Source organism: Apis cerana, linkage group LG16 (assembly GCF_029169275.1).
Source record: "Apis cerana isolate GH-2021 linkage group LG16, AcerK_1.0, whole genome shotgun sequence".
Taxonomy (NCBI): Eukaryota; Metazoa; Arthropoda; class Insecta; order Hymenoptera; family Apidae; genus Apis; species Apis cerana.
In genome coordinates, this window is record NC_083867.1 from 5,486,707 (window position 1) to 5,514,170 (window position 27,464).

Below are 27,464 nucleotides of genomic sequence, written 5' to 3' on the forward strand. Positions count from 1 at the left end.
CCGTTTGTTTCGAAACCATTGTGGAACGTAACGCGAGCGAAAAGGCCACTTTACGGTGTATTTTGTTTTATCCTCATCTGGTAATTAGTTTTGCGTGTAATTTAAACTTTCCTTCTCCCACGGTGTATCCGTGGAAATAACACGGGAAAAACTTGATTAACGAGTGTATCGATATTAATTCTAAAGTGCATTCTCACATCGTTAACCGAGCGTGGTTAACGCTTATTTTTTTTCTATTTTTTCTCGAGAAACGGAAATAAAAATCACGCCATTATCTTTCCTTCCTTTACGCGCGACGCGTAAAATATAAATCGTGTAATTCGGATAATTCGGGGCGACGAAGGGGGCGCCACTTTCCGAAAAGGCGTGGAATATTTTCTTCTTTCTCTCCTCTTTTTTTCGGGGGAAAAATTCGGAATCTCGTTCGAGGTAAAGCTTCCGTTTCGTGGAGTGGCGCTTGAAATTTTTCTTTTTTTATTTTATATCCAAATACCATCGAGTACGGTGACGCGTGCACGCGCAAAGCGTGTTGCAACTGCGAAGTTTCGTCGTATATCTTCTGGCCGGGACAGGAATAGAGGAATATAGAATCGTTGCAGGGAGAAATTGCGGAATGCGTGGATGCATTATATTGTCTGTTGGAGAAAAATACGAAATTCTGACGCGAATGGGATTACGAGAAATTTCGTGTGTAATAAAACGTCAATAAAATTAATAACATGTTTCGATATGTTCTCCTTTTCAATTGAATTCAAATTACTCCAATTACCGGCAAAAAGTAAGTAAAGCTGCTCCATTTATTAATTAAAGAAAAAAGAAAAGAAACAAGGAGGAAATCTTTCCAAGATCTCCTATCCTCGGATTTTTACCGATATTGGACCGGTAACTTTGCGGAAACTTCGTATTAATACCAGAGGATTAAATCGCACGGAGAACCTTGGCCAGAGATGTTTTTACGACTTGTAACGTTTATCCTGTCGCGTTATCGCGTGCCAGAAGTAATGACTTCTACCCTTTCCTTGGCCACGTTCCCTCTTCCTTCCCCCGCGTGTCCACCAAAAGGAGGTCAGTAAATATTTACGGTTTCGTTTTTCCAGACGGACCAATTCTATTTGAACTCCGAGTGGAGAGAGATCCACGAGGGTTTGTCGGATATTTCGGGCGTATATTCGGAAGTCACCGGATAAAACGAACAAGTGGAGGAGGAAGAGGATCGTAGCGACTTTATCCCCATCCCCTCCTCTCCTATCTCTCCGCCAAAGAGAGATCCTCCTCCTCCTTTACAGAGGATGGAGGATGAAAGTAACTCCTCGGGAACAGATTCGAACGGCGATCGAAAAGTGATAAAGAGCGAAGCCCGGCTTCGAATTGGTGGCGGGGAGGCTTCGTTGGTTAAGGTTTTAATCGCGAAACGAGCCGCCATGATGGATCCCGGCTCGATACTTTTCGACTTTGCGCGGATGGAAGGAGAGGATTGAGAGGTTCTGTGATCTGCGATCCTCGGGACGGGAGGCGCGTGAATGTAGAATGGTATTAATGGCAGAACGGTGTGCGTGTTTCGAGGATTACGAGCAGTTGAATTTAAAGAAGATATTCTCTTCTCTTCCTATTTTTGACACGAGATTCGCACGAGGATAATGGATCGGGCAACTTTTTTCCCTAATAAATAAAGATTTGTCTGAAATTATTCGATACACGTTGCGACATGCAACGGATAAAACGAAACGCGTGAACGTTGAAAGCGTTACGTTAACGAGTAAGCGAAGTAAAAAGTATTTGTTCGTTTAACGGGACACGAACCCGTCAGTCTCGTGTATAAATACAAATTATTTTAGTATGGAAATATGGTTCCGGATACGCGCGTGACAGTAACGTATATCGATATAGATTGGTGACATTGGTATATGCAGCAACGAATATAATAATCCGTTCGTATTATCATTTCTATTAAATTCTTGTGAACAATTATTGTGTATTCCTCGATTTAATAACTTGCATCGCCATTATGAAATTTGGTTCATTCGTTTGGTTTATTATGCATTTTCGTGTATTTCATATTTGTATATTTCATCCAATTCGAGAACGAAACAATCACGTAAAACATTTCAATCCGAAAAGATCAAAAGGGAAAAAGAGAGTAGTAGTAGTTAAAAATTTCGCTTCGAAAACTTTAAATATCATTATATATACGAGAAATCGTATATCTCGTGTCCTCTCAAAATTCTCAGAACGGTTTAATATCTTTTTATTTCGCTCACACGTGGCACAAACAAAACAACACCTACGGCATTCTATACCAAACAAAAAAAAAAAAAGAAATACACACACACGCGCGCATATGTATACACACCAGTATCTTGTTTTTCTAACGAGTATCTGCGTCGGCGTCGAGCATTCACGCCAACATCCTCGTCATCCCTACCCAACGAATAACCAACAAAACGACGAAACGAAAACATTCTCTTTTTCCATCCTTCTTCGACCAAAAGAACAAAAAAAGAAGAAAAAAAATATACCTTCACAGAAGCAGAACATATACGTATATATATATATATATATATATACAGGGACAGTATAATACATGATTTGTTATGCTTACTGAATCGGCGGGTATCCGATCGATAATCCTCGGACACGAACCCAAAAATCAAGTGGACGAGTCGTCTGTACGGCCGAGGTCACACCACTGAACATTCTAAACTAAGCCTAGAAGCCGGGTGGAAACCAGGAGCTCGACCTTTCCGCCCGCTATAAACAACGCCTCGTCCCCGGCCCTGTTTTTGATTGTCGAAGAGAAGAGGAGCCCAATCTGGTTACCGACCGTGCTGCCGGCGTCGACGTAGAGGTGGCAGTGCGCCATACACCAAGAGCCGTCCACGGCTCGCGCCCGTTCACAGACACGAACCCGCTAGTGTTTTTCATCGTTCCGGGACCGTGGCACGCGCATGCGCTCATCGACTTAGGCGTCGGCTGGGGGTTCGTGGCGAGGAGCCCTTGGCTTGATAACAGTGCCACGCCATCCGCCGACGGGTACGCGTAAATTGCGTGCCGGGCGTCGAGCGTTCGCCGACCGTTGTAGGCTTGGCAGATTTGAACGTTTTTTTTTTTTTTTCTTTTTTTTGAACGAGAGGAAGAGTTTTCCGATCGAATATTTGGCGGCGTTTGAAGGATTATTCGTTTCGAGCGTTGGAAGAAGAAGAAGAAGAAGAAGAAGAATCGAGTTTGCGATTGCTTATTATCGTTTTATCCTATTTGAATGATTTTTCGATTTTTCGTTGGTTTCGATCGAGGTGAACTTTTGTGGGAGTTGAAAAAACATGCATGTTCTTCTGTTCTAAAATTGTACACGAGATTTCTTCGCAAGTTGACAGATTCAGAATTTTTAGGAATGCGAAATTTTTAGAAATCGGTTTTGAGATTTTTGTCTTATCGTTGGGCAGCGTGTAGAGAATTGTGAGATCCAATTTGCTCGAAAAATTGTATCCGCTGATTCTTCAGATTGAATCAAAACAATTGAATTTCTACTCGAATCTCGTACATTATTTCCTCGTTCATTCAGTCCGCCGTTGAACGGGGTTTTGAATAAATGAGAGAACAGATTTTATTATATCATATGGATCGAATTTTTGGTGACAATTTGCTGGTAAATCAACTCTGGAATTTTCACGAAATTCATTCATTCATAACCGTTGTTTGAATAATAAGACTCTTCAACGGTCGAAATGTTGAAGGTTTGGACAAAGAAGTAAATGGGAATGATTTGCATAACTTATGAGAAGAATAATTTTGCGATTCAATGGTGAACGTAACGAGGGAATAATTCTCTCGAAATTAAATTCCTCGACGTATATATTTTAACGCTTTAAATAATTATAGAAATTTCGCCAGCAATTTCCTCGGCTCGAAATTCTCTATCGTAATTAGAAACGTAATTGGGAAAAAGTTTTGGGCCTGTATCCGTGATAATTCTCATAATTACCAAGTTCCACAGTTGCCACTCGAGGGACGACCATTTTTAAAGTTTCCACATTTTCGTAATTATAATTCTATAATGTGCGACGGAAGAAAAATACCAAGGAATTCAGTTTCACTCGTAATTTTTTATCGCATGCGCATACTTTTACCATTTAAAAAAAAAATTCAAGCATTAAGAGATCAACACTCCGAAAAACAAACAAAAAAAAGGATCAGTAGAAAAACACTTTTCCTCTAATTTCTATCGCGATTGAATGAGAGCGAAAATAAAAAAAAAAAAAAAGTGGGAGCAAAATGAAACATCAAACCTCCACGGATATTTTCACAACGTCAAAACGTCCATTTTTATCATCGCGCAACTCGATTCACACGTCGTCCGTGCACCCTATTTGGTAACTCGGTCGCTCGAATCGAATCGTTAATCGTTCTTCTTCCTTCCTTCCTTTCTTTTTTCCTCCCTCTTCCCCCGAAATCGTAAAAGAACGTCCCTCGTCCCTCGATCGGCTCGGTAACGAGCCCGTGGCGATAATACGCGGAATATAAACTCGTCGTTTATATCGGCGTGACCCGATATCGAGTCACAGAAGGAAACGCATAACGAATATCGTATCGTATCGAGACGACTTTTGCGCGGAGGCGTGTCGTGACGACTATATCCGGCCGGTCGAATCGCAGTTACGACCCTCCACGCTTTATGGAGTATTTTTTTATCGGTGAAGAGGAGAGGCTCGCCCCAGTGGTAACAACCGTGCTTGGTCAGACGATACTGCCGCGCTGGAGTTTGTTGGAAAAATCTTGCGCGACTCGTCACGCGCGGATTTTCACTTTTAATCGATGAATTTTCTCCTTTTGAAAATGATTAATCGCACCTTTTGCTTTACACATCACAGACACACCTCACGTGTTAGGTTTACCGTTAATGGCGGGGCTTTGAAATTTGTTGTTGAGAGGATTATTCGTTGGATAATTTCCTTAAATTTAAATTCCAAATTCCTTAATTTCGGATTATTCTTAAAGGATTAATTTCCTCTTCTTAAAAAGATGACCACGCGATAAAATTTTAAATTTACGACAAAGGTGAGAGCCAGCTGCGAATTAACGGTTTATATTTGAAATTTTTCCACGCGAATTTTCACGATAAATAAACCTTGAATGACGAACGTATTTACGGTAATTATTTACGAGAATAAGACGAAATCGATCTCGAGCGAGAAATTGATTCCTCCACAAGATTAAAAAAAAAAAGAAAAGAAAAGAAAAGAGGATAAAAATAAAATACACAGATATACCCGGTGTGTGTTTCGTCGATTCGAGGTTATTAATATTCCATTCGAAGCCTGGTTTTGGATTCTATTCGTGACACAGCGTGGAAATTCAAATGAATCGAGTGAATTCTGATCCGTGGCCAGATTGCAGTTGGAAAGTGGACGGCCATTACCGTCCATTCTATAAATTTCGATCGTCCTTTATGGTGGCTCGTTAAAACTAACGTAGTTACCGGCCCGATCTCTCGGATTAAATCGGTCAAACAAGCCGGCCAGATGACTCGGAAAACGGCTCTGAAAACAAACGGAAGTGCTGAGCAACCTGGCCGCGACGATAACAGGTGAATTCTCTGCTTCTAACCTTTTCCTCCCTCTCTCTCTCTCCCTTCGTTTCTTTTTTCTCCTCTTTTTCTCCCTTTTTTTTTGCGAACGAACGAACAAATCTGGCTGATCGCGCAGTTACCGGGTTCCTGAATCGAAACCTTTTTCCCCTGCTTTTTGTTTTCGCGATTTAGGGGAAGCTCGAATTGATACTCGTGGTGCCGCGTAAAATTGGGTTTTCCAGTCGGAAAGGATTCCTCCAATTTTCTTTTTTACGTAGATAAATATCGCGGCGCACGGCACGTCTCTTAATTGGCCAAGAAATTTACAGGGTGAAGAATATGATGAGTATTAAAGGAAAGGAAGGTTTAAAGTTTTCGCGAGCCACTCCACTTTTGAATTTCTATTCCATTTCCAATTAATTCCCTGTTCTGTTCCACTGGAAAGTAACAAAAGTTAGAACAATTCGATTCTTTCCTATCCTTTCGATCAATTTTTCTTCAAAACTATAAAAATATTCCCTCTCCCTCACTCTTTTATTTTATTTCGACGAAATTTCCAACAACGAACCTCTTTTTGCTTGTACGAAATGTAATATACATATATCAAAAAACATGAGATTTATATAACATATCGACACTACATTTATTAATTAGACAATTTCTAAAGCAATTTCTAAAGATTGCATTGCAGATATATCAGAAAACAAGTGAGCTTTACTACTTTTTAAGAAAAGCCTACAACGATATAAAATTCAAAATACATAAAATACTTTCAAATCCTTAAAAATTTTGCCTTTAAATCTCAAATAGATTAACAATTAATTCACAATTCCAGAATCCGTACTATTTCAGATATGCAATATTATTTCGAAACGTTTGTCCAATTATTCCAATCATAAAAGTGCAACTGATATATTTTCTATATACCTATTAATTCTTTTAATTTCAGTTGTGCGATACAATTCATCAAAGTTCGTCTATCGTCCATCCATCCATCCATCACGACTCCTCGAGCCCCATTCCAATTAATTAACCCCCGAATCTTCACGCAACGGTCGTCCACCGTCTGGAAACTCGGCCCAGAATCAGCATAGACGATGACAGCTTTGAAATCGCGTGCAATGTTAAACAACGTGCAATGTAACAAACGTGGGTTAACGATCGGGCTCTGCTCCTTTATTCATAACGAGCGGCAAAGCGCGTTCCATTATGCGTTGGGAACGACTCGAGGAAAGCGAGCGTGTCAGCAAGCGGGGGACTCGCCTCATTTTACATCCCAATAAACCGGTATTAGCCGCCGCAATAAATACTCCGTGCGGCGCATTGTTTGCGCCAATAGGGCGGCCTCATCCGCGCGCCTTAAAGCTGACGGCCCGCAACACGCCGTTCAGTTGACCCGAACGCGACGAGATCCGCGATTAACGTTATTTCCACGCCAACACTCGTTTCCTTTCGCTTTCCTTTCCTCCTCAGGGCTGCTGTTAACGTGTTATATTCGTATTAATGAAGCGGAGGCAGAGAACTTGGGGGAAAGGAAGTTGGTTCATTTTAAAAATGAAGTTATCTCGAGTGATTGCTCGTTAAAATGCTCGAAATTGTGGAGGTAGGTAACTTCAACTATTTGTTCAATTTTGTCCATCACTCAGTTAGAGGCTGGAATAATATTCGTTCGTGTAGAGCAAGCTGCGATTATTTCTTGATTATTATTACGTTTTGAGCAATAATTGTGGAGATAGCTTCACTCGTAATTTATTCGATTTTGTGTTATTATTGGTTGGAGGAAATATTTTTTTAAATTTGGAAAAGAAATGGCTATTTCGAGATTCTTAAATTTTTGTTGAAATCTTATTTATTTTCAAAACGAAACTATCGTTTCTTTGGTGTTTCTGTTGAAAAACAAAAAATCGAGAGAGAAGGCGGGGGAATTGGTTGGTTATTTTTCGCGGCCACCAATCCTCTTAATAATTATTTGCGGCATTGTTACGTGTAATAACACGGGGAGCGCATTAACGCGTTGATTCGGTTTTCAAAACGGAAACCGGTTCTGTTGTCGTAATGCAGACACGTTGTACGTACATATATATATATATTCGGAAGCAGCTGCACAAACGGGTTGCACAATTTATCGGCATAATTTCGATCGGTGAATTTTGATAATTGCGAAAAACGAGAGAGTAACAGAATTACCTCCACCGATGTACAATCGTTGAATCCTTTGGGCAAATTGGGAGAGAGAAACTGACTGGGCCGAGCGAAGGATTAAATCCAATTTTACGTGTAAAATATTATTTACATCTTTGTATAATTTCTATAAATTTCGTCCAACGAATATATATATTTTAATAAAAGAAAGAGTTTTACGTATTAAAAATTATTCCTTTCGAAACGTCAATTCAAAGGAAATCTAAATCGCGTAACACCGCCCTGGTATCTCGGGGAGGATGAATTATTGCAAGATTTAAGGAGTAAAACGTGGAATAATCCGACAGTGGTCGCATCGAGTTTCCCCGGACACGGTTCGCGACTTGGAGTTACACTCGCGTTCGCCAGATAGTGCCACTGATTATCTCGCAGCTTCCACTCTCGGATTTATCGTTCGATTAATAACATTCTTAAAAAACCCGTAGCCGTTGAGAGATTCCCTTCCTACCTTGCGTCAAATCCTACATTCAACTTCCCCCTTTTCCATACTCATCCAATCAACTTATCGTTACAAACCAGACAAATCGAAACTTTTCCTCCGCGATGAAAAAAATCTCCAATTAACCGAGATTCGAAGCAAGCCCCTTCTTCTCTACTCGATATACAAGGATAAATCGCTGAAACGAAAAAAAAGGGAGAGATCCAAAAGCAACGTATCCTCCCTCTCCAAGCAAAGCGAATCACCACAGTGGCCACCGCATGCATGCATGCATGCATGCATGCACGTGTCCGAAGGCTGTCAACGAAACATGGAAAAGAGAGTGACGCAAAGTTACAAGCTCGTCGGTGCTCGACGCAAATGGGTTTCATTCCACGGGCATGTCCTATTCCGGTGGCCGGCCGAGTCGCATGCATCGAGTCCTCCTATATCTATTTAGCGGCGCGGCAATGTAGGGCGGACGTGCCTATGTATATGAGTCAATTAGCATACAAAACAGTCGCATTTGCGTTGATATTAGAGGGCAGCGGCGAGAGTGGCAGTCAGCTTTATTAACCGTATCTTTCGACCCCCGAACCGACGGCGCCTGCAACCAAAATCCCCGCCCCTTCCTCGATCACTTCCCCCTCCCTTCCGCCTCCCCGGAACAAAGAAAATACCCGCGTTGTGTATCGTGCGTTTACAGATCTCTTCTTTCTTTTTCTTAATCCTTGAATCCTCTTTTTCTAAATTATTAAACGTTCTTGAGTATCTTCCTTTCGAGGCTGCGCCAATTAAAATTTATTGTAAACGAGAGGTCATCGAGTATTAATATATAAGTTGGAAGAAATTCTTTTAAAATTTTGTGTGTTTTAAAATACACACACAAAATATCGGTGAACGATATAATCAGACGATCAGCCATCCTCGTAATAAAATATCGCGCGCGATATATTCGTTGCACCGTGACAAATCGGAGATAATCTCTCGATAAATCGCAGAGGAAGAGTGGAAATTTTACACCCGATAAACAAAACTTCAAACATGTATATATATATATATCGAATCGAATCGAAGTGGAATATTCAGAAAACAAGGGCGAATGGAAAGAAGCAGCTATTCCGATTAATTTGCCCGCATAAGGGATGCCTGCGTAGGAGCAGCGATAAAGGAAAAGAAGCAAATACAGTCGGGAAATAATTAAGCAACCGGAATAGGATACCGTCCGATTCATCCACGGAAAATAGTTCCCCTCCCTTCGAGTATTCTTCTCACGCAAGATCGCGTTTTGTTAAAACGGGGAGAAAGGCGATAACATCCATTACACATCCAGGTGGGTCACAATCGATGGGCCCGGCTCTGAGCCACCGATAATTGAACACCCGAGCTCACACGCACATCGATTTCTCGAGCTACCGCTAATTGGAGGCTTCGCAAGGCTTCGAGGCCGCGTGAAAACGCACCGAGGAAGGAAGGAAGGAAGGAAGGAAGGAAGTCTCGTTTTCGAACCTTCCGCCTTCGATATTCGTGCTTCGTCGCAGTTTCGAATCGGGCTCGAATTCGATAGAACGGAGATGCCTGCCTATCTATCTCCCTCCGTGGAGTTTGTTCGTCGCGACATTATCGGTGGAGGGAGGGGCGTTATTGGGTTACACAGTGACCAGGTCGTAACCCTCTAAAGGGGATGTACAGGGAGAATCGGGCGGAACAACTTGAGCCCCGCGATTTGTCCGCTTTCTTCCTCTTTCTTTCTCCCTCTCTTTCTCTGCTCGAATAGCCGTATCGAAGGCTGATTTGACGCTGACTCCGTTGCACGGGAAGCTCGTTAATAAGGGAGGGAGAGAGGGAAGAATTGGATTTTTAATTGGATTTTTGGGCCATTTTGCATTTTTGTTGCTGAAATGTAAGGAAACAGTTGGTAATCAATATCGGTAATTCCTTTCGATTTCCTTGGCTCCTTGAGGCAAGAATAAGAATAATAAATCGTCCTAATGATCGCGATCGATCCTCGCGTAACACACACGTGTTCCTTGATCCTTGCTAAGTAACAAGAATTCTTTCGAGCTCGGGGGGAGCTCGTTCCGATCATTTATCCCGACGAAGTAAATTATGGGCGGATATAATCCACTTGCCTAATATTCCTCGCGCAACATCCAAGTATAGCGATACCTCATCCGCCACGCCACGTTGCGAAAGAGCCAACTATGACCGCGTCAGTGGTTCTCAACTCAGACCGTGTCTTCTTTTCCCTTTTCTTTTTTCAAGAGAGCAGTCAGTTTCCAATTAACAACAGTCCACGTATCGTAGAATATAGTACACATTCACGAAAAAGAGACAATGCAAGTTCAACGGTCATTATATATGCAGGAATAATTTCGAAAGAATTTCTCCTCGCGAAAGTGGTTTACTCGCATCGAAATTGGGAAAGAAACCAGCGACGACCCAATGCAGAAAATTGGCGGAATCGCGAAGGATCCTCGTGGAGATTCTCTCGTGACGTGGGAGCAACGAGGGTGGGGTTTCCAATCACTTAGCTAATCACGCCAGTCAGCCACCCGCTCATCCAGCAACCCGGACGAGCCGTTGTTCTTCCGTTTATCAGACGTGCCGGAACAAGGTCCCCGCCTGATTCCTCAGGGCGTGTACCGGCGTCGCTAACTCGACTTAATGGGCTCCGTTCTCCTTCTCCCTTTGGGTGTACGTGATCGCCGCGTGGAAAAGATAAAGGTTTATCGCCACCAGGAATTGTGGAGAATGGATCTCTTTCTTTCGACGTCTATCTGGTCGCGATTATGAGTGATTATAGTAACCGTTGATGGTTACACCCGAGTGATTGTAACGCGATTAAGACCCTGTCTACGGTTGTTTACAGGGAGGGGGAGGGTCGTGAAAATTAAACGAAATATTCTCCGTTTATTTTCCGCTTTACCAAATTTTGGACAAACGTTTACGTGTAATTTAAAGCAAATTGCCACCTCAAACATTTCGAAACGACGAGTTTCCAACGCGCGTTGAATAATACCGGCGTTCGATTAACCACAGTTGTCTGTAAACCGAACGATCCAATTTGATCGTAAAACGGCCGGCGAGGAGAGTATATCTCCAAGTGTATGGAAAAATATTTGGAAAATTGCGTTTTAAAGTTCTGATCGAGGCCAGGAATCTGTTTATCCCGGTTGACTCACCCTCAATTTGATCAGTTTAAAAAAAGATTTTCTTCCAGATAATCGAAACGGACGTCTTGCTAATTACTTTCTGCGTGCTGAACTCAAATCGCGCAATAGGTTAATTACATCGAGTCGAACAAAATCGTCGCAGTCCAGTCCAGGATTAGTGAAAGGGGGACACAATCGCGGTGAAAATAATTGACGGACCTCCAATTGCTTCGAGTCGATCCGACGCAGGATCGAATCTAGGCGCAAATCCTTTCGAGGAAGCGAGTATACGTTGATCAAAGAACACCGAGCTTTCAACTTTTCGAACGAGCGTAGAAAGAATGAAAAAAAAGAAGGAAAAAAAATTCCTCGTCCAATTGCTAGCATCAGAGGATAATATCCAAGGGAGTCCGAGGCAGGGAACACACAATTCGCGCGAAGAGGGGTAGTAAGAAGAGGCGGAAGAAAGGAAAGGAGGTCGCCGAACCTCGCGAGAGTAGGCTCGCCGAAAGAAAGGAGGAGAGGGAGAAAGGGAGAGAGGAAAGAAAGAAAGACTCGTTGTATATACGAAACGACAGGTCCCGTATCTATCGCCAGCACGTGTTGTTTCTCGCGGTACGGTATCCCTGGGAAGGAGAGAAAAGGGAGAAGAAAGGGGGAAAAATCGAGGAGAGGAAAGGAAAAAGAAGAGAAAGAAAAAGGAATCGAGAACGATCAAAAAGAAAGCGGAGAGAGAACAGGGGGAGGGAACAACACCGAGGCTGAAATGAAAAAGGAGGAGAGGAGGGGTGAAAAGAAAGGGGGAGGAAAGAAAGAAAAACAATGGAGGAAGAAAAAGCATGGCAACCCGTCCATATTTTTCGCGCGCGCGTTTTTTTCTTCTTCTCTTTTTCGAAGAAAACAGCGTGATTCGTCTTCCCATTTCCCAGCGAGTAAATCGTGTCCTGGTGTGCTGCGGCCTGGTTATGGAGGAGGGGGGCAAAGTGGGGCGAACAAAACCGTTAAGCTAACGAACAGTGTCGGGGACAAAGGGTGCGATAAAGGCGGAGGTATGGCGCTTTTCGTGCCAGCCGCATGCATGCATGCATGCATGCAAGCGCGGAGAGCAGCCAGTGGCCGCCGTTGCGTATATCATCCACACGGTGGCCGTATGCGCGTCGATTGAATTGAAGTTACGGCGGCGTGGGCCGGCTCCGCCGATAAAAACGATTCACGGCCGGGCCGCGTCCCTGCATTAAAAGGTGCTCGAAACAGAGAAGTGCGCTGTTCGCCGCTTTGCTTCCCGCTATCGTGCACGAGTGGATTACGCGTCAAGGAGGAATGCAGCTCGAAGGAGAAACGAGAAATTGACTTTTCTCTTTGCCCCTTCGAGGAATTCGGGGTGTACGTGTAACTGTAAGCTCGAGTTGTGATTGTTGTTATTTTTTTTTTTTCAAAAGGAAATTAGGATTTGAACAAGGAGGAGCGTTGTTGACGTCTGAGGATAATTGCGTTGATAAGAGGACACCAAAGATTCCGCTAGCTGACCATTGTTAATCCCCCCTCCCCATGCCTCGTGGCCGCATTGTGCTCCGTTAAAAGCTTGGCGAGTTAAAGAAAATGCGAAAAGGAGGAGGGGTAAGGAGCATAAATTGCTTTAATGATATTCACGGATGGATAATTTCAATGTATTCCTGTACGAGAGGGAGACGGCGGATAATAACAGCAATTTCCCGATGATGAACCCCAACTATTTCGGCAATAGTTGCAATTAATTACGCACGAACGGTTCTCCTGGGACAACAGCGAATTATTAAATCCCATTTTATGTAAATCCGTCCAAAAAATTGTATAACCAAATCGTAATATCCGTGAGACTCGTTTTTCCCAAAAAATTCCCCAAAGAAGCGCGAATTCATCTTCTACTCGATCGAAAAGACGATCGACGATCGCGCAATCGTGAACTGCCTTTATAACACCGACGAACGAGAAAGAGAGAGGGAGAGAAAGGGCGCGTTATCGAGCCGCATAATTATCAATGCGACTGATGCATATTTCATGCCACGGAATCGCGGAGCTTTTACACGGTGGACGAACGAAATGAATGGACGTAAACTGCAACGACAACGATGATCCCGCGTAATTACCAAGAGGTCCGCGAGAGAGAATAATAATAAATGTACGGGAGGATTCAATAAACGTCAAACCTCCACGCTTTGATCCACGATTCAAACATTTCCTCTGAATTAACTAACGGTCCCCTCCTCCCGTATTTTCTCTATTATTCACCAAAAAAAAAAAGAAAGAAACTCACGTCACATCGATCTCTCTTCATCGAATAGAGGTAAGCATCCCTCTGACGAAAGGGTGAAAATCGAGAGTCGAATCGAGAGGAACTTTGATCGGGTGAACACACCGATTACGCGATAAATTCTGGCAAAGAGAGGGAGGGGGAGGAGGAGGAGGATGCGATCGAGTAACCCTCCCCTTCCTTCCTTCCTTCCTTCCTTCCTGGACTTTCTTTGACGACAACGAATCTATAACGAGGCCATTAACCGGGGCCAAGGATGGATCGTCGAACAGAGCAATTTCCCGCAAAGCGGTGAAACGAAAGCGAAAAGAGAGGTTTAATATTTATCGCGGTGGGATGATGGATTTTATAAACTGGTTTCAGAGAGAGGGAGAGGGGGAGAGGAGGAGGTAGTGTGGCATTATAGCTGACAAACTGGCACGCTGGTCGGTTTTGTTTCCATCAGAATCAATTATTTATGGACTCTCGTTAACAGGCATCGCTTTCCACCTCGATGACTGATCCACTTCTTTCTCTCTCTCTCTCTCTCTCTCTTTCCTCTCCTCGATTTCTTTCCTTTGTATCCCTCTTCTCCACGCTCTTCCCGCGCTCGAATTCCCCTCCTCTTTCGCTCCTTCCCTCCTTTGCACATTCGAACGGTCCCTTTAAGAGCGAAATGAAAGCTCGGCACTCGTTAATGCGGATCACGAGTGTCTCGGCGTCGCTTCCCGAGCGAGCTTCGATATTCCAGCGGGTCGCCGATGCGAGAATAAATTCAGGTTTCCCCGAGAAAATTCCGGCGAATCGAGAGCGACTGGATGGCGAGTATCGTTTCGTTATTTGGCGTGGATATTTGGGGATTTCAAAAAAACGAGAAGATCGTAATTTTTGGAATTAATTAACAGTTTCTCCTCGCGCGTGTACATTTGTGTGAATTTTTTAAAAATTAGATTAGATTAAGATTAAGAAAAAGGAAAGAAGAAAGAAAAGGATAATTCAAAAAGTAGAACCGATTCTTCTTTTCCTTTCCTCGAGAAATATTTTTTCGAATCATTCGAACGGCAGGGCTCGAGCGAGTCTCTTCTAATCTCGGCGACTCGACGTCGAGATATTATTCGGTCAAATATTATCCCCCGCGAAAGGAAATGATTTTTCGCGAACAAGAATAAACCGGCGTAAGTCGAGTGCGGAGTCGAGTTCACCGGCAAATAAAAGATAATAAGAAGATAACGCGGCGATATAATGAAAAGTTATGGGAGTTCTGTGTTTCAATATCTACGTACTACTTCAGATACTCGTACTTGAGCGACCGCGTACAAGCAGAATTCGAAGAGTACGTATAATTTGAGTTATGAGCGCTACGGGGCAACGATCAAAGTTTTCACTGCTCGCACCGCTATCCCTCTCCCTCTCCCTTCCCCCCTCCTGCCGCGCGAGAGAAGAGGGAACCGCAGACGGGATGATATCTCGTGGAATAATACCGCGATTGTCGACTCGATACGATTCCTACTGCTAATATTTTTATCCCAAATATTGCCAATCTGAATTTTATTACGTTACGATGATACCGCGTTTAGACGCGTATTGAAGAGGAATGGAAGAATTCTTACGCGTGAAGGAGATGGGGCGACTTAAAGGGGATATTATACTCCTTTGTTTCTTTTCCTCGATTAAAAGAATCTTCTCGAAAAGAAACTTAGGAGTAATTCTATTTTTTTCTCTTCGATCAACCACGCCCTTTTTAACGGCGCGTTGAAAGGTAGAAAGAGTAATCTTCGAAAAAAAAAATATATATTCCTCGAAGTTAAGCTTCTTAAAAAGGGTAATTCTTTTTTTCGAATCGAATCTTTCCCCTCCTCTCCTATTTCATACACTTGGAACACAGCGTAATATGATCATACGATATAACCTAATTTAATGATGATCATTTGATAAATACACGGATCCAGGAATTTAACAATGGTTTATGAAATAAACGTGAAATCATTGAAATGCAAATTGGCGCGGATATAACAATTCGTTGAAAAGGATGGAACCTTTGTTGCTTCCCCCCTCCCCCATCCCAAAAATGAAATATAATCCTGAATATCTGCTTTATCGAATATCCATTATTATATCGATGTGTTTTCTTTCTTTCTCTCTTTTTTTTTTTTTTTGTTTATTCATATTCGTTCGCATTTTCCTTTCAATCATATCACGTCCATATTTTGAATCGTTAAATTTGTAAATTGCACATTCGCGTGCACACTCTGCAACAGCGATTGAATTACTTGGACGCGTGAAACGATACGTCGAATAGTTTTCGCCTTATGTTGCATTACGTTTCGCGCGTTACGAATTACACAAGACGAGTAATGAATAACTATTGAGGTATAATTTTAAATTAAATTACGCAATAGTAATATCTTTCCGTGCTTCGATCATAAATAAATAATTGAACGCAAATAAAAAATATTGTCCACCATTTAGCTCGATTTAACTCAAATTAAGGTAATTTCTAATTTGCAGATTGAATTAATGACAAAACTAACGAAAAATGTTTTCAGAAATACGGAAATACTCGAAGCACGAAAAGTGAAATTATCTATGCACGTCAGACGCGTTTCGTGGTCGATGCGATAATTATCTGTAAATCCTTTAATTTTGAAATTTTGTTGTTTTCATCGTATTCGGATCAAAAAAAAAAAAACTATTTTGAATACAAATTTAACAGTTGAACCACTCTTTAAATCGCGCTCTCGTTTCGTCTTTTTGCCCATTTTGGGACGAAAGGGATGAAATTTTCCTTTTCTTTTTTTATTTTTTATTTCCATGCTAAAAAAAAAAAGGGTATATTTTCATTAAAAACAGGATAAATACGGGTAAAGTTGACACGCGCATTTTTGCAACTGGGAGGGAAAATATGGTTGCAAAACGTGTGACACACATTTTTCTCCATCAACTTTTACTGCATATCCTCTGGAAAGAAAGAAAGGAAGGAAGAAGGAAAGGGGGGAAAAATCTGTCGGTTCTCTGTGTTCTGAAAATCAACGCGGTCACCGCAACAAATTGTACAGGTTGTTTGCGTTATTAGAAAATTTCACGTGAAACGTTTCGTAACGAGGAATAATACACGGCAAGTGTATTAAATTTGAAACGATGAAATTTTACATCGAGATAATCTAATTGGAATTTCCTACGCGTAATGACATTACATAAAAAATATACATATCCCTAAACATGAATATTTATTAAATACGAATATTTCAAAAATTAGAAAGATATTGTTAAAACGGATAATCTGAATTCGATTTTCGAAATTTTAAATCTTGTTACAATATGTACTTTCCCACTTTTATCCGAACAAATTTAAATCGCACCTATTATACAACATATCCGAATTACTATTCCAAAGAAAGGAAAGAGAAGAAAAGAAAAAACTGAATATTACAGTCTCACTTCAAAAATAAATGGAAAATGGAATAATAATAAAGAAAAAAAGAAAGAAAAAAATTTCTCCAACAAAAAAATACAGCTGAATCCACTGTAATCGAATACGCGTAATCCCTATTCGCGCATCCCAATTACAACACATCCCCTATGCTCGTACTGTTTCGAAGAAATACCACCAAACCTATTGCGACTCAAACTCGTAATCCTAATTCACGCGATCATTCACCCTTCATCGACATCCACCTTCTCTCCTTTCCCGAAAAAGGGAACGGAACTCGATATTGCTCGAGCCACGAGTGGAAAAAGGGGGAGAGAAGAAAGGGATGGGGAAGGAGGAAAGTCGAGGAAAGTTGATATTATTCGCAGCGACGATTGGCGTGCATCGCCAAAATCGAGATGGAGAACTCGCGTAAGCGCGTAATGTTTGGGATCGTCTAAACGTGATAATTAATCGTTTCTGTTCTTCCGATTGTTAACTCTTTATCGCTCCATCAGCCGCGACACGTGGCCACAGGGGTAAGAGAAGGGGGCAGGGGTGCGCCACTCTTCAAGCGAGGGTGGCGTGCCGTGGAATGCTTGTGCCGTGTAATGCACGCGCGGCAACGTAATTACATGCAATTTACATCAGATTTTAATTTGATACAAGGCGCCAAGAGAGAGAGAGAGAGAGAGAGAGAGTTGAACGCGTTGAAAATGCGATTCTAATCTGGCCACGGCGACAGCATCGATAACGCGGCCCTGATATTTCGCAATTAACCATGCGCGAAAAATTGTGCTGGAAATATATGTATATATATATATGTATATGTACAAGAAGGAAATAAACGGTGTGATACATAGTAAGTGTTCTCACTGTTCGTATTTGGTAATCTAGAGACTGTAAATCGAGAAGAGAGGGAGAGAGAGAGAAAGATTTTTATGGATAGCAAGCACTTTGGGCAACGAACGATTCCTCCCCCTATCCATTAATCGTTTACGTTCCTTGAAAATTATTCGTCGAAAGATCGTTACAGGAATAAGTTTTTTACGAAACCGAGGACCGAACCGCTTTAATTCATCATTCCCTTCGAAGGAAGGATTATTTATTTGGAAGAGTTTAATTTGAAAATTATTCGTCCAAGGATCGTTACATTCAGAAATTTGTTTCGATCTAATTTTACGGAGGAACCGTTTTAATTCATCCCTTCGAAGGAAGGATTATCTATTTAAAAGAATTTAATTTTGCAACGAGTCCCGAGTAGAGAATAAACAAAAAAAAAAAAATCTCGCGCGAACGATATATAATCGTATAAAAGAAAAACGATCGTGCACCTCGAGTAAAATCGTAAAATTAAGTCATAAGAAACATCGTAACAGCCCCCTCTCCCCCTCATCCATTCCCTTCGTGATTTAAGGAGACGACAATCCTTGGTTGAGAATCCTGGAGCGCTTTAAAAAACAAGCACCCGATTCGGGAACAAAGAGCGAGAGAGGAAAGAGGGAGAGGGTGGGGAGGCTGTATCAAGTTCGAAAGTTGACGGGGAGGCTTTAAAGCGGGAGCGGCCGTAAAACGTGCTAGTTCCGTGCGTGGTTAAAGAAGCTGTATCAAAGTTCGATGCGGGGAGGGATGGAAAAAAAGAAAAAAGAGAGCAGCGCGAGACGCGACGATTATTCAGCGAGGGAGGGAGGAAGGGAGGGAGGGATGCGCGGGAGATGGATCATCCACGGTCATCGGAGCATCGATTTTTTTTTTTTTTTACAAGCGGAGAGACCAAGACGAGAGCCTCGGTATTAAACCGAGCCGAAGGAACGGTTTGGTTTAATCGGGAACGGGGGTTGGAATTTCCCTTCTTATCCCGAAACCTTCCTAATAATATTCGGAAAAATAAAATTTCCGAGATTTTTTAACGAATTCGAGAACCGTGAACTTGTTCAAAAAGTTAGGAAGGAAGGTGAAACCGCGGAGAAATTTCGGGGGGAGGGGGCACTCGTCTGGACACTGGTAAGTTAGGCGGTGCCAACAAACTCTACGACGACGACGACGACGGCGGCGGCGGCGGCGGCGGCGACTCACGTGACGACGACCCGCATTGAGGGGGGAGGGAAAAGAAAAAAAAATCGAAGATCGGAAAGAGGAAGAAGAGTCTTGACCACGCGTCAAGATGGAATCCACGCAGAATCGTGTGAAGAGAAACAGAGACTTGGGAAACGAGGGAGGAGGGAAAAAATATGACGAATAAAAGAGAGACAGAGAGAGAGAGAGAGATACACGAACAGGGTAGAAAAGACGCAGGAAAAGTGGGAAGACGAAGAGGAGGAGGCGAAGAGAAGGGGAGAGGTAGAGAGAGAGAGAGAGAAGGAGAGAGAAAAGAAGGACGAGGGTGGAAAAAAAGAAATAGGTCACATTAAAGGTTCATTAGGGCACGGCGGCTGGTATCTGACCCAAATTCATATTTTCCATAGTGACGGGCGTGCGACGTGGACGGTGGAGGGGTGGCAGGCAGGCGAGCAGGTAGAGAGGAGGCAGGCAGGCAGGCAGGCAGGCAGGCAGACAGTTAGGGAAGCGGGCAGGCCAGGCAGGCATGCATACAGGCAGGCAGGCAGGCAGGCAAGCAAGCAGGCAGGCAGACAGGCTGGCTGGATGGCTGGATGGCTGGCTGGCTGGCTGGCTGGCTGGCTGGCTGACAAGAGCAGGACCGGGGGGAGGGAGGACCGGGAGGGAGGGAATGGTGGTGGTCGGTTTTGCCTGAGCACACGGAGGGGGATGGGGTGGGTGGCGTATCCGAGGGAGAGGAGGATCGGCGGCGGTGTGTACGTGGTGCGTTGTGTGCGCGCGTGGAATGGGTGGGTGTACACGGTGGATAGGACAGGGTTGGTGCGTTCCGTCTAAGGGGTCGTGGTACGGTGGCGCAAGCGTGTGGGGCGCCGGCGCCTCCCCCACCCTCGTCCCAACCCCTACCCCGTGTGCACAGCTCGTGTTCGGGCGGGGAAGCGTCGCGACGGCTGCCGTCGGCTGCACAGTGCGGGCCCGGACGCCCACCAAGTAGTACGTTCACGTTCTGGTCGGACCGTGGTCCGCTCTCTCTTTCTCTCTCTCTCTTTCTCTTTACCCACACCTTCTCGCACCCCTCGTCCACCCTCTCTCTGTGCGCGTCCTACGCTACTCTCCCTCTCCCCCTCGCTCTCTCTCGCACACACGCACGCTCTTTCTCTTCCTCTTCCTCTCTCTCTCTCTCTCTCTCTCTCTCCTTCCTTTCATCCGATACCTCCGTCTCTGTTCGCCTCCCGCATACCTATACGCGGCTCATACACGTCTATATCTCCGCTCCGGAGCGCTGCAGCAGAGTGCAGCTGCAGAGGGACGTAGCAGCGTGAACTGTCCGCGATGGACTCGCTAAAGGAGCGGACGCCCCGTGGACCCAGTAGTCACGGCGTAGCGCGTGGCCGGACACGACAGGAGGTGAAACGGGCACTCGCGTAACACCGCGTACCGTACACGTACTCGTCTCTGTGGTTGTATCACGTCGGGATCGAAGATATATATCTCGGGTGAGCGAGAGAGAGAGAGAGAGAGAGAGAGGTAGAGAGATAGAGAGATAGAAAGGAAGAGAGAGAGAGAGAGAGGGAGAGAGAGAGGGAGAGAAAGAGAGAGAGAGAGAGAGAGAAAGAGAGAAGACTGGCAGCGTGTGGACCCATCAAACGTTTTTACTACTGGTCGTGGCTCGCCGACAGCGGTTCGTGGCGATCGACGTTCGTCCGGGTGGTTGCCAATAGAAACGGACGACACAGAGCCGACGTGCAATCGAATGGCTCGAAGAAGAGAGAGAGAGAGAGAGAGAGAGAGAGAGAGAGAGAGAGAGGCAGAGAGGGAGAGAAAGAGAAAGAGAAAGAGAGAAAGAGAGAGAGAGAAAGGGAGAAAGAGAGAGAGAGAGAGGGAGAGGGAGAGAGGGAAGCGAAAAGTAGCGATTTCTCGTAATTCCGTGGCGCGAACGGTGCCATTGTTCCGACGGGGGGTGGCGTTTCGAAGGCGTCTTAAAGGGGCGCGCTCGTTCCAAGAAACAACGGAGTCGTCGCTGCCGTCATTTTCGTGGACGAAAATGAGAATTTTTGCACGGGAAAAGGGCGGAACAGTTCGGGGAACGCGGTCGACGCTGGATTGGCAGCAAGAGCGAAGGCTTTGTGGCTACTCGAGGATGAGTATCGGCCTCGGCCATTGTCGTTCCAACAATAGCGGCGTGTTCAAGAAGCGTTAGCCTACCCTCGAGGGTGCACCGGCTTTAAAAGACGCGGAACGCTCGTGTACACGGCCTCGTAACGGCCATGCCTCGTCGATTCACCACGGACCACCCTTTTCACGCCGCTGTCCTTCTTCTTCTTCTTCTTCCTCCTCCTCCTCCTCCTCTTCTTTTTCTTCTTCTTCTTCTTCTTCTTCTTCTTCCTCTTTTTCTCGCCGCCGTCGTGGTTTCCACGATCGTTACCGCTTCGCGCTTCCGCCGCTACGGGATCTTCGCACGCGTCGCGAATCGTGTTGTGTCGTCGCGACAACGAAGCGAAGAACGAGAGTGAGTGGAACGTGGTGGTTTTATCGAGGCGACGCTCGTCGTCGGGCCAATTTCACGCGAGTTGATCCCGAGATTCTCGGGCTGTTATTACTTTCCACGGCCAGTTTCGAAGGAAAAGCGGCGGTTAAGGGGTGGTTTCTCGTTTAAAATCCCTCTCTCGTCGCGAGTTTGTGCATAGTCTGGAACGTCGAAAGGGCTCGTTTATTATTTCGTGCGTTTCCCACAGCAAAAATCCTCGCCCGCGAGGGAGACTTCTCTCGTCGAATTAACTTCCGCCAGAGAAAATTCCCGTCTCGTTCTCCTCTTTAACTCGTCTGCGCCGTTTCTTCGTCGCGCGGCATTATTCCGGCCGAGACGTAAAAAGGTGGAAAAAAAAAAAAGAAAAAAAGAAAAAAGGAAAATATCGTGTCTCCAATTTTTTCCACCGCGTCAACGACCAGTTCCTCTTCGATTTTCAAGACTCTCCGCATTCGACGCCTCGATACGATTCTATTCTCTTCGATTTTTCCGCGTTCCATCTTTTGCACCAACCCTTAAGATAGAAATTTTTCTCTCGCATTTTTCTCGAGAACTCGCGCGTCGACGAACGGTATCCGCGATTCGTCCTCTCGTCCACTCTCTCGCCAATTTATTCGACGAGATTACTCGCGCGAGTCGAGTAAAAACGCCGCCTTGTTTTCCACCTAATATGAATCTAATTTAAGCGGAACTCTTCTCGTTCCAACTTTCCTCTTTTTTTTCTTTTCGAGCGAAAAAGATTTCCACCTCAAGATTCAACCCCTCTTATTCCTCCGTTTCGAATCTCGCACACCCTCTCGTGCGCCAATTTTATTTCATCCGTCTATTTTATCGATTCGCGCCGCCGACGACGACGACGACGACGACGACGACGATGACGAGATCTCGAAATAGCGAATGTCGGTTGAAATAATTATAATACACAACCATCGGATATCGAGCATCGATCTCCCGTCGAGGATTCTTCTTCTCTCTAGATCCGCTTCTTCCGACCCGCTCAAAGTTGAAGGTGACGGACGACGAGTTGGAAAATAGCACGAACTAGAGAAAGAGAGTTCGTCTTTATTTTAAGCCGCTTATTTTCGCGTGTTCCTCCGCTCTCTTTCCTCTCTCTCTCTCTCTCTCTCTCGGATGATTTTCATCGACTCGTCGTGATCGCGATCGTCGCGCGTGAAATAAAATCGTGATCGGGAAAGGAAAAGTGAAGAAGGAAGCGAGGATTCGTGAAGGGGAGGGGGGCCAAGGGGGTTGACCGTTTTATACACGGCCGATTAGCCGACATTCTTCGGGAGAATCGAGGCGGATAAAAGTGAAACGGGAGCGAGCGGACAGGGAAACTACACAGGAGTCGATATTGAACTTGCCGTCTATTTGCCTACCCGGATGGAATATTGCGGGGGAAACTTTTCAGACCGGGGTGTCCTCTCCCTTCCTCTCTCTCTCTCTCTCTCTTCCACCTCCTCGAATCGACAAACTGTACTACTCCCGATATTTTTTACGATATTTTACACTTCCTTCCGAAGGAAGCCGAAAGAGACGATTCCGATTCTTTTTTCTTTTCTTTTCTTACCCGACCGAAGAATTAATTAAACCTTTCACGACCCTTCTCGAATCTGGAAGAAACGGAGAGTCTCGCGAACGAAGGGAGAAGGATCGACGAGCGCGTTATCTCGAGGGAAACGGAATGACAGGTATCGGACACTGAACACCGCGTGGCCGACGAGGCGACAGAAGAAGAAGACTCGCTCCGGATATAGGCCGACCGACCGATGGATATTCCCTCTCCCGCCTTCTCTCTCTCTCTCTTCCCTAGCTCAGACACCAGCCTCCTCTCCTCCTCTCCTCCTCCTCCTCTCCTCCCTCCCTCCCTCCCCCCACGCGACCAAAATATCGTCCAACGAGCGGAGGAGCGGACACGCAGAGCACCGCGGAACCGTGCAACGGAACTGGGAACTTGGTCGATCGTCCGGGAAATATTTCTATTCCGTTTTCAAGTTCGGGATACCGAGACACGTCACCGACCCGTCTCCTCTCTCTCTCTCTTTCTCTTCCCGCGCCCTTTCCTTGCTGCGAGGCGAAGGGAGGGAGAGAGGGAAGGAGAGATTTTTCGTGAAAATCGCGAGAGACGATAAGTGAGCCGCGGCCGCCGCGACGTCGAACGCGCGGCACCGAGTAAACGATGGAACGAGAGACGTTGCATAATTTTCCTAAAAATACTCGAAAACGGGCAGCCGTGGGCGATTGCGCGAGCCGTCAGAAATATTCGCGAGCCGGCGATATACGCTCTTGCTCGGAGGAGGAGGAGGAGGAGGAGGAGGAAGCGGCGGCTCCGTTTTCTTCTGGGAGGGATCGCGGGATGAAGTGAAGTGTCGAAGAAGAAGAAGAAGAAGAAGAAGAAGAAGAAGGAGGAGAGAAAAAAAGAGACGAGAGAGCTTGGAGAAGAATCTCCAAGCGAGAGTTGTGCAAGTGATCGAACAAAACGACGGATCTGGCGCGGATCGGAGGAGAAGTGTACTATCGCGCGACACGACGATCGGGAGGATTGTTATTGTTATTATTATTACTATTGCTATTACTATTATTATCATTATTATTATTACTGGTGTCGGAATTCTGTTCAGTGAGTGATGATCATGATCATGATCTGTTTCCCGAACAAGTGGATCCGTTCATCGATTTCTTTTTTCTTTTCGCCGGAGAGGGGAATGAAAGAGAGAGAGAGAGAGAGAGAAACAAACAGCGTCTGTCAGTGGAGGAGACACCTCTTTGGATCGTCCGTTCGGCTGCCCCTCGTGGAGAGTTCCCGATATTTCGGACAGAGAGGTATGCAAGTATTGTGCCGTTCCAATCATCTGTCAATCGGGACAGACGCCTCTTCGAGGATATCGTTGTTCTTACGCTCGCTTGCGCGAAAGAGAGAGAGAGTAAAATGTACATATATATATATATATATATATTTTTCGTCGATCGTTAAATATTCGTACGTGCACGTTTCACACGCACGATTCGAGGACATCTCCTTGAATCATCCATCACTGCTTCGACTATGTGACACTCGCCAGGAGATGTATTACAGTTTGGCGAGAGAGAGAGAGAGAGAGAGAGGTTCGATCCGTCAGCGTAGAGTTTGGAGTTGGTCGTCCGATATCTATAAAGGGGCCGGGAGATGCGGTAATTCCTCGATTATTTTCCTCGTTTATTCTCGTTTCATGTCGAACCATAATCGTACCGGCTCACCACGAGAGCGAAAATCTATCGGGCAGCGAGTCACACGCTCTCCGCGGCTCGGCCCATGGGATATATTTAAACGCGCGCGTCTCGTGTTACTCGCGCATCATGCCGAGCCGAGAATAGGAATTCGCGTGCGCGCGAGCGTGAGCGCGTCATTCCGGGACTCCCTCTCTCTCTCTCTCTCTCCTCGCCGAGACGCTATTAGAGTTCATTGAAAAGAGTTGGCAATCCCATTTTCGGAAAGTGCGAAATCGACCTCTCCAATTCCTCGGAATTTCTCGTCCCCTCGATACGATGGGGCTTGGCGATCGATGGCGAAAAGTTTTTCCATACGTTTGAAGACAGGGACCGTTTAAAGAAACTTTTAGAGAAACTGTACCATCGCGAAAGGATGGAAGAACGAGATAATGGGCATAATTAAGAATAACGTTTATGCGTTTTTCCTCTTCGTTCGAATAATTTCATTTTTCTTGTGTCTTCGCCGAGGATTCCTTTTAAGATTGGGAGGAGAGCGAGAGAGTTACTTTCGTCGGAGAATTTTGTGGAGGGATTTTGTTTTTTCAAATTCGACGGAGAGAGGAGAGATTTTTTGAAACTAACGATTTTTCACGATCGTTCGAGGAGAGATTCAAATTATTTATCTCAAAAAATATATATATATATATGTATGTATAATCGAGAAGAATGAGAGAGGAAAAATTTCGCGATATTTTTATAACAACCGGGCACGAAATATCAAGGGACGAGGTCGGGATACCATTCGATAATTGTGGCGAGAGAGGGTTGGCAAACCGTTGGGCGGAGAATGGAGCGTTGCAGCCAGGTCGAGATCGTTCAAAGATGACCGACATTCCCAAGTTCGAGGGTCGCGATCGAGAGTGGCGGGGCTATTTAAATATCCCTCTGGAATCCCGTCGTGGTATTCCTTTCGCGTTTCGTGCCTCCCCGGAGCAGGGGGAGGTTCCGGAGGAGAAGGATCGAGACAACGTCCATTGTTATTCGCCTCAACCCCCCCGATGACATCCTTAATAAGCCGGATTGCGTTTGCCTCTACATTCCCCCCTTTTTTGGCCAAACTTGATTAAATCGATATTATCCTTTCACCCTCCTCGTTCAAATCGCCAAAATATCTTTCCAACTCGTCAGAATCTTTCCTTCTCTCACTGCTTCACATAAATAATTCTTCCAATTCGATCCGATTCCTTTTTTACAAAAAACGATGCGTTCTATCCAGTTCTATCTCTATTCGTCTCGAATTCTCGAAAACAGTATATATATATACATACATATAATATCAACTGACAGATCTCTCGACCAACAAACGGTCGCTGATTTCCACCATTTATTCTCTTCGGTATCAAACGTTGATCAAACGTCGGCGGACGCGATATTGACACACTGTCCCCGCCCACCCTCTCCACCCACCCTCCTTCTCCCTCTCTCCCTCTCTCCTTCTGATAATTTCACAGTGTATTTCAGCGTGAAACTGGCGTCGCAAGGGAAGAGCGTCCCGATGTAAAGGACAGTAATTAGCCGTGGCACGGCGAGGCGAAGGGTGGGTATCGGCTATTACGGATCGGGGAGCATGAAATGTCACCACCAGCCCCTGGCGCAACACCACCACGTTGGCGGTCTCTGGAATCGACATTTTGCGGCTGGATCCTTCGCGCGAGGCGAAGATCGGCCCGGGATAACACCCGTCAATCTCTCTCTCTCTCTCTCCCTTTGGTCAAAGAAGAAGAAGGAAGGGAAGAGGATGGATGGAAAGAAGGAAGAAGAAGGGAAAGAGAGGGAATATGGGGCGCACGTAATGTTAAGCTTAGCTGGTTGAACACGGGTCAAATATACCGCACGATTGACGCATTTGGTCCCCTTCAACCAGCTGTAGTTGACATTAGTCTTCGACATTGGTCCACGAAGAGGAGAGCTGCAACAATTGCTCCACGTGGGATGCGTTACCATCTACGAATAACTCTATACCACGACGCCGAGTCAGAATCGTTCCAAGTGAAAGAAAGACGGAGGTTCGGTCGGCAGTGTGAAGTGTGGTTTCTTCTTCGTATGGTCTCAGTGCTTCTCGACGATCTCGTGTGTCTCTTTCTGTTCTTTTCTCCTTCTCTTTCTCTCTCTCTCGAGCAGAAGAAGAAGAAGAAGGAGAAGGAGAAGAATCAGTGGTGTTTCGAAACGACGACTAACAAAGGCAGTCAAAGCGAATCCATTTACGGGTTTTAACGACTCGAGTCGGTCGGTTGAAACGGCGCGGTTAAAGCGCGCCCTGTTTTCCTCGCCACGGCCTCAAGATCGAGGTTAATGGCGCACGCTGATTGACACGAGTACGCGACTCCAACCTATTTCGCGATATTTTCCGTTATTCCGCCTCCAAGACGCGGTCGCGAAATCCCCGCGCTTTGAATTCGATCGACGATTATCAGCGCGATAAATTGCTGTTACAATTACATCGTAACTGAATAACATCATCGAAATTGATCCAACCTCACGCAAAAATCTCGTCTACGATATAACATCGAAACGATATCGAATGGAACTTTGAGAAAAACTCGATTGCCGCCAATTCGTCTATCCTCAATTCCTCTGCTCGATAAACGTTCACGATGGGGCGAGGGAGGGGATGGAA

The 27,464-nt window shown here is 44.9% G+C and overlaps 1 protein-coding gene and 1 long non-coding RNA gene across 3 annotated transcripts in view; both read right to left on the bottom strand.

The window, feature by feature from the left end:
* Positions 1-26,227, bottom strand: part of LOC133667513 (uncharacterized) — a 39,240-nt gene extending 13,013 nt beyond the window's left edge. Inside the window, exon 1 of the long non-coding RNA XR_009833202.1 lies at positions 2,600-26,227. This is a non-coding gene — a long non-coding RNA (uncharacterized LOC133667513). The remainder of the gene's footprint in view (positions 1-2,599) is intronic.
* LOC107993230 (E3 ubiquitin-protein ligase MIB1) overlaps positions 1-27,464 on the bottom strand; it is a 468,131-nt gene that overhangs the window by 154,249 nt on the left and 286,418 nt on the right. The window lies entirely within an intron of this gene.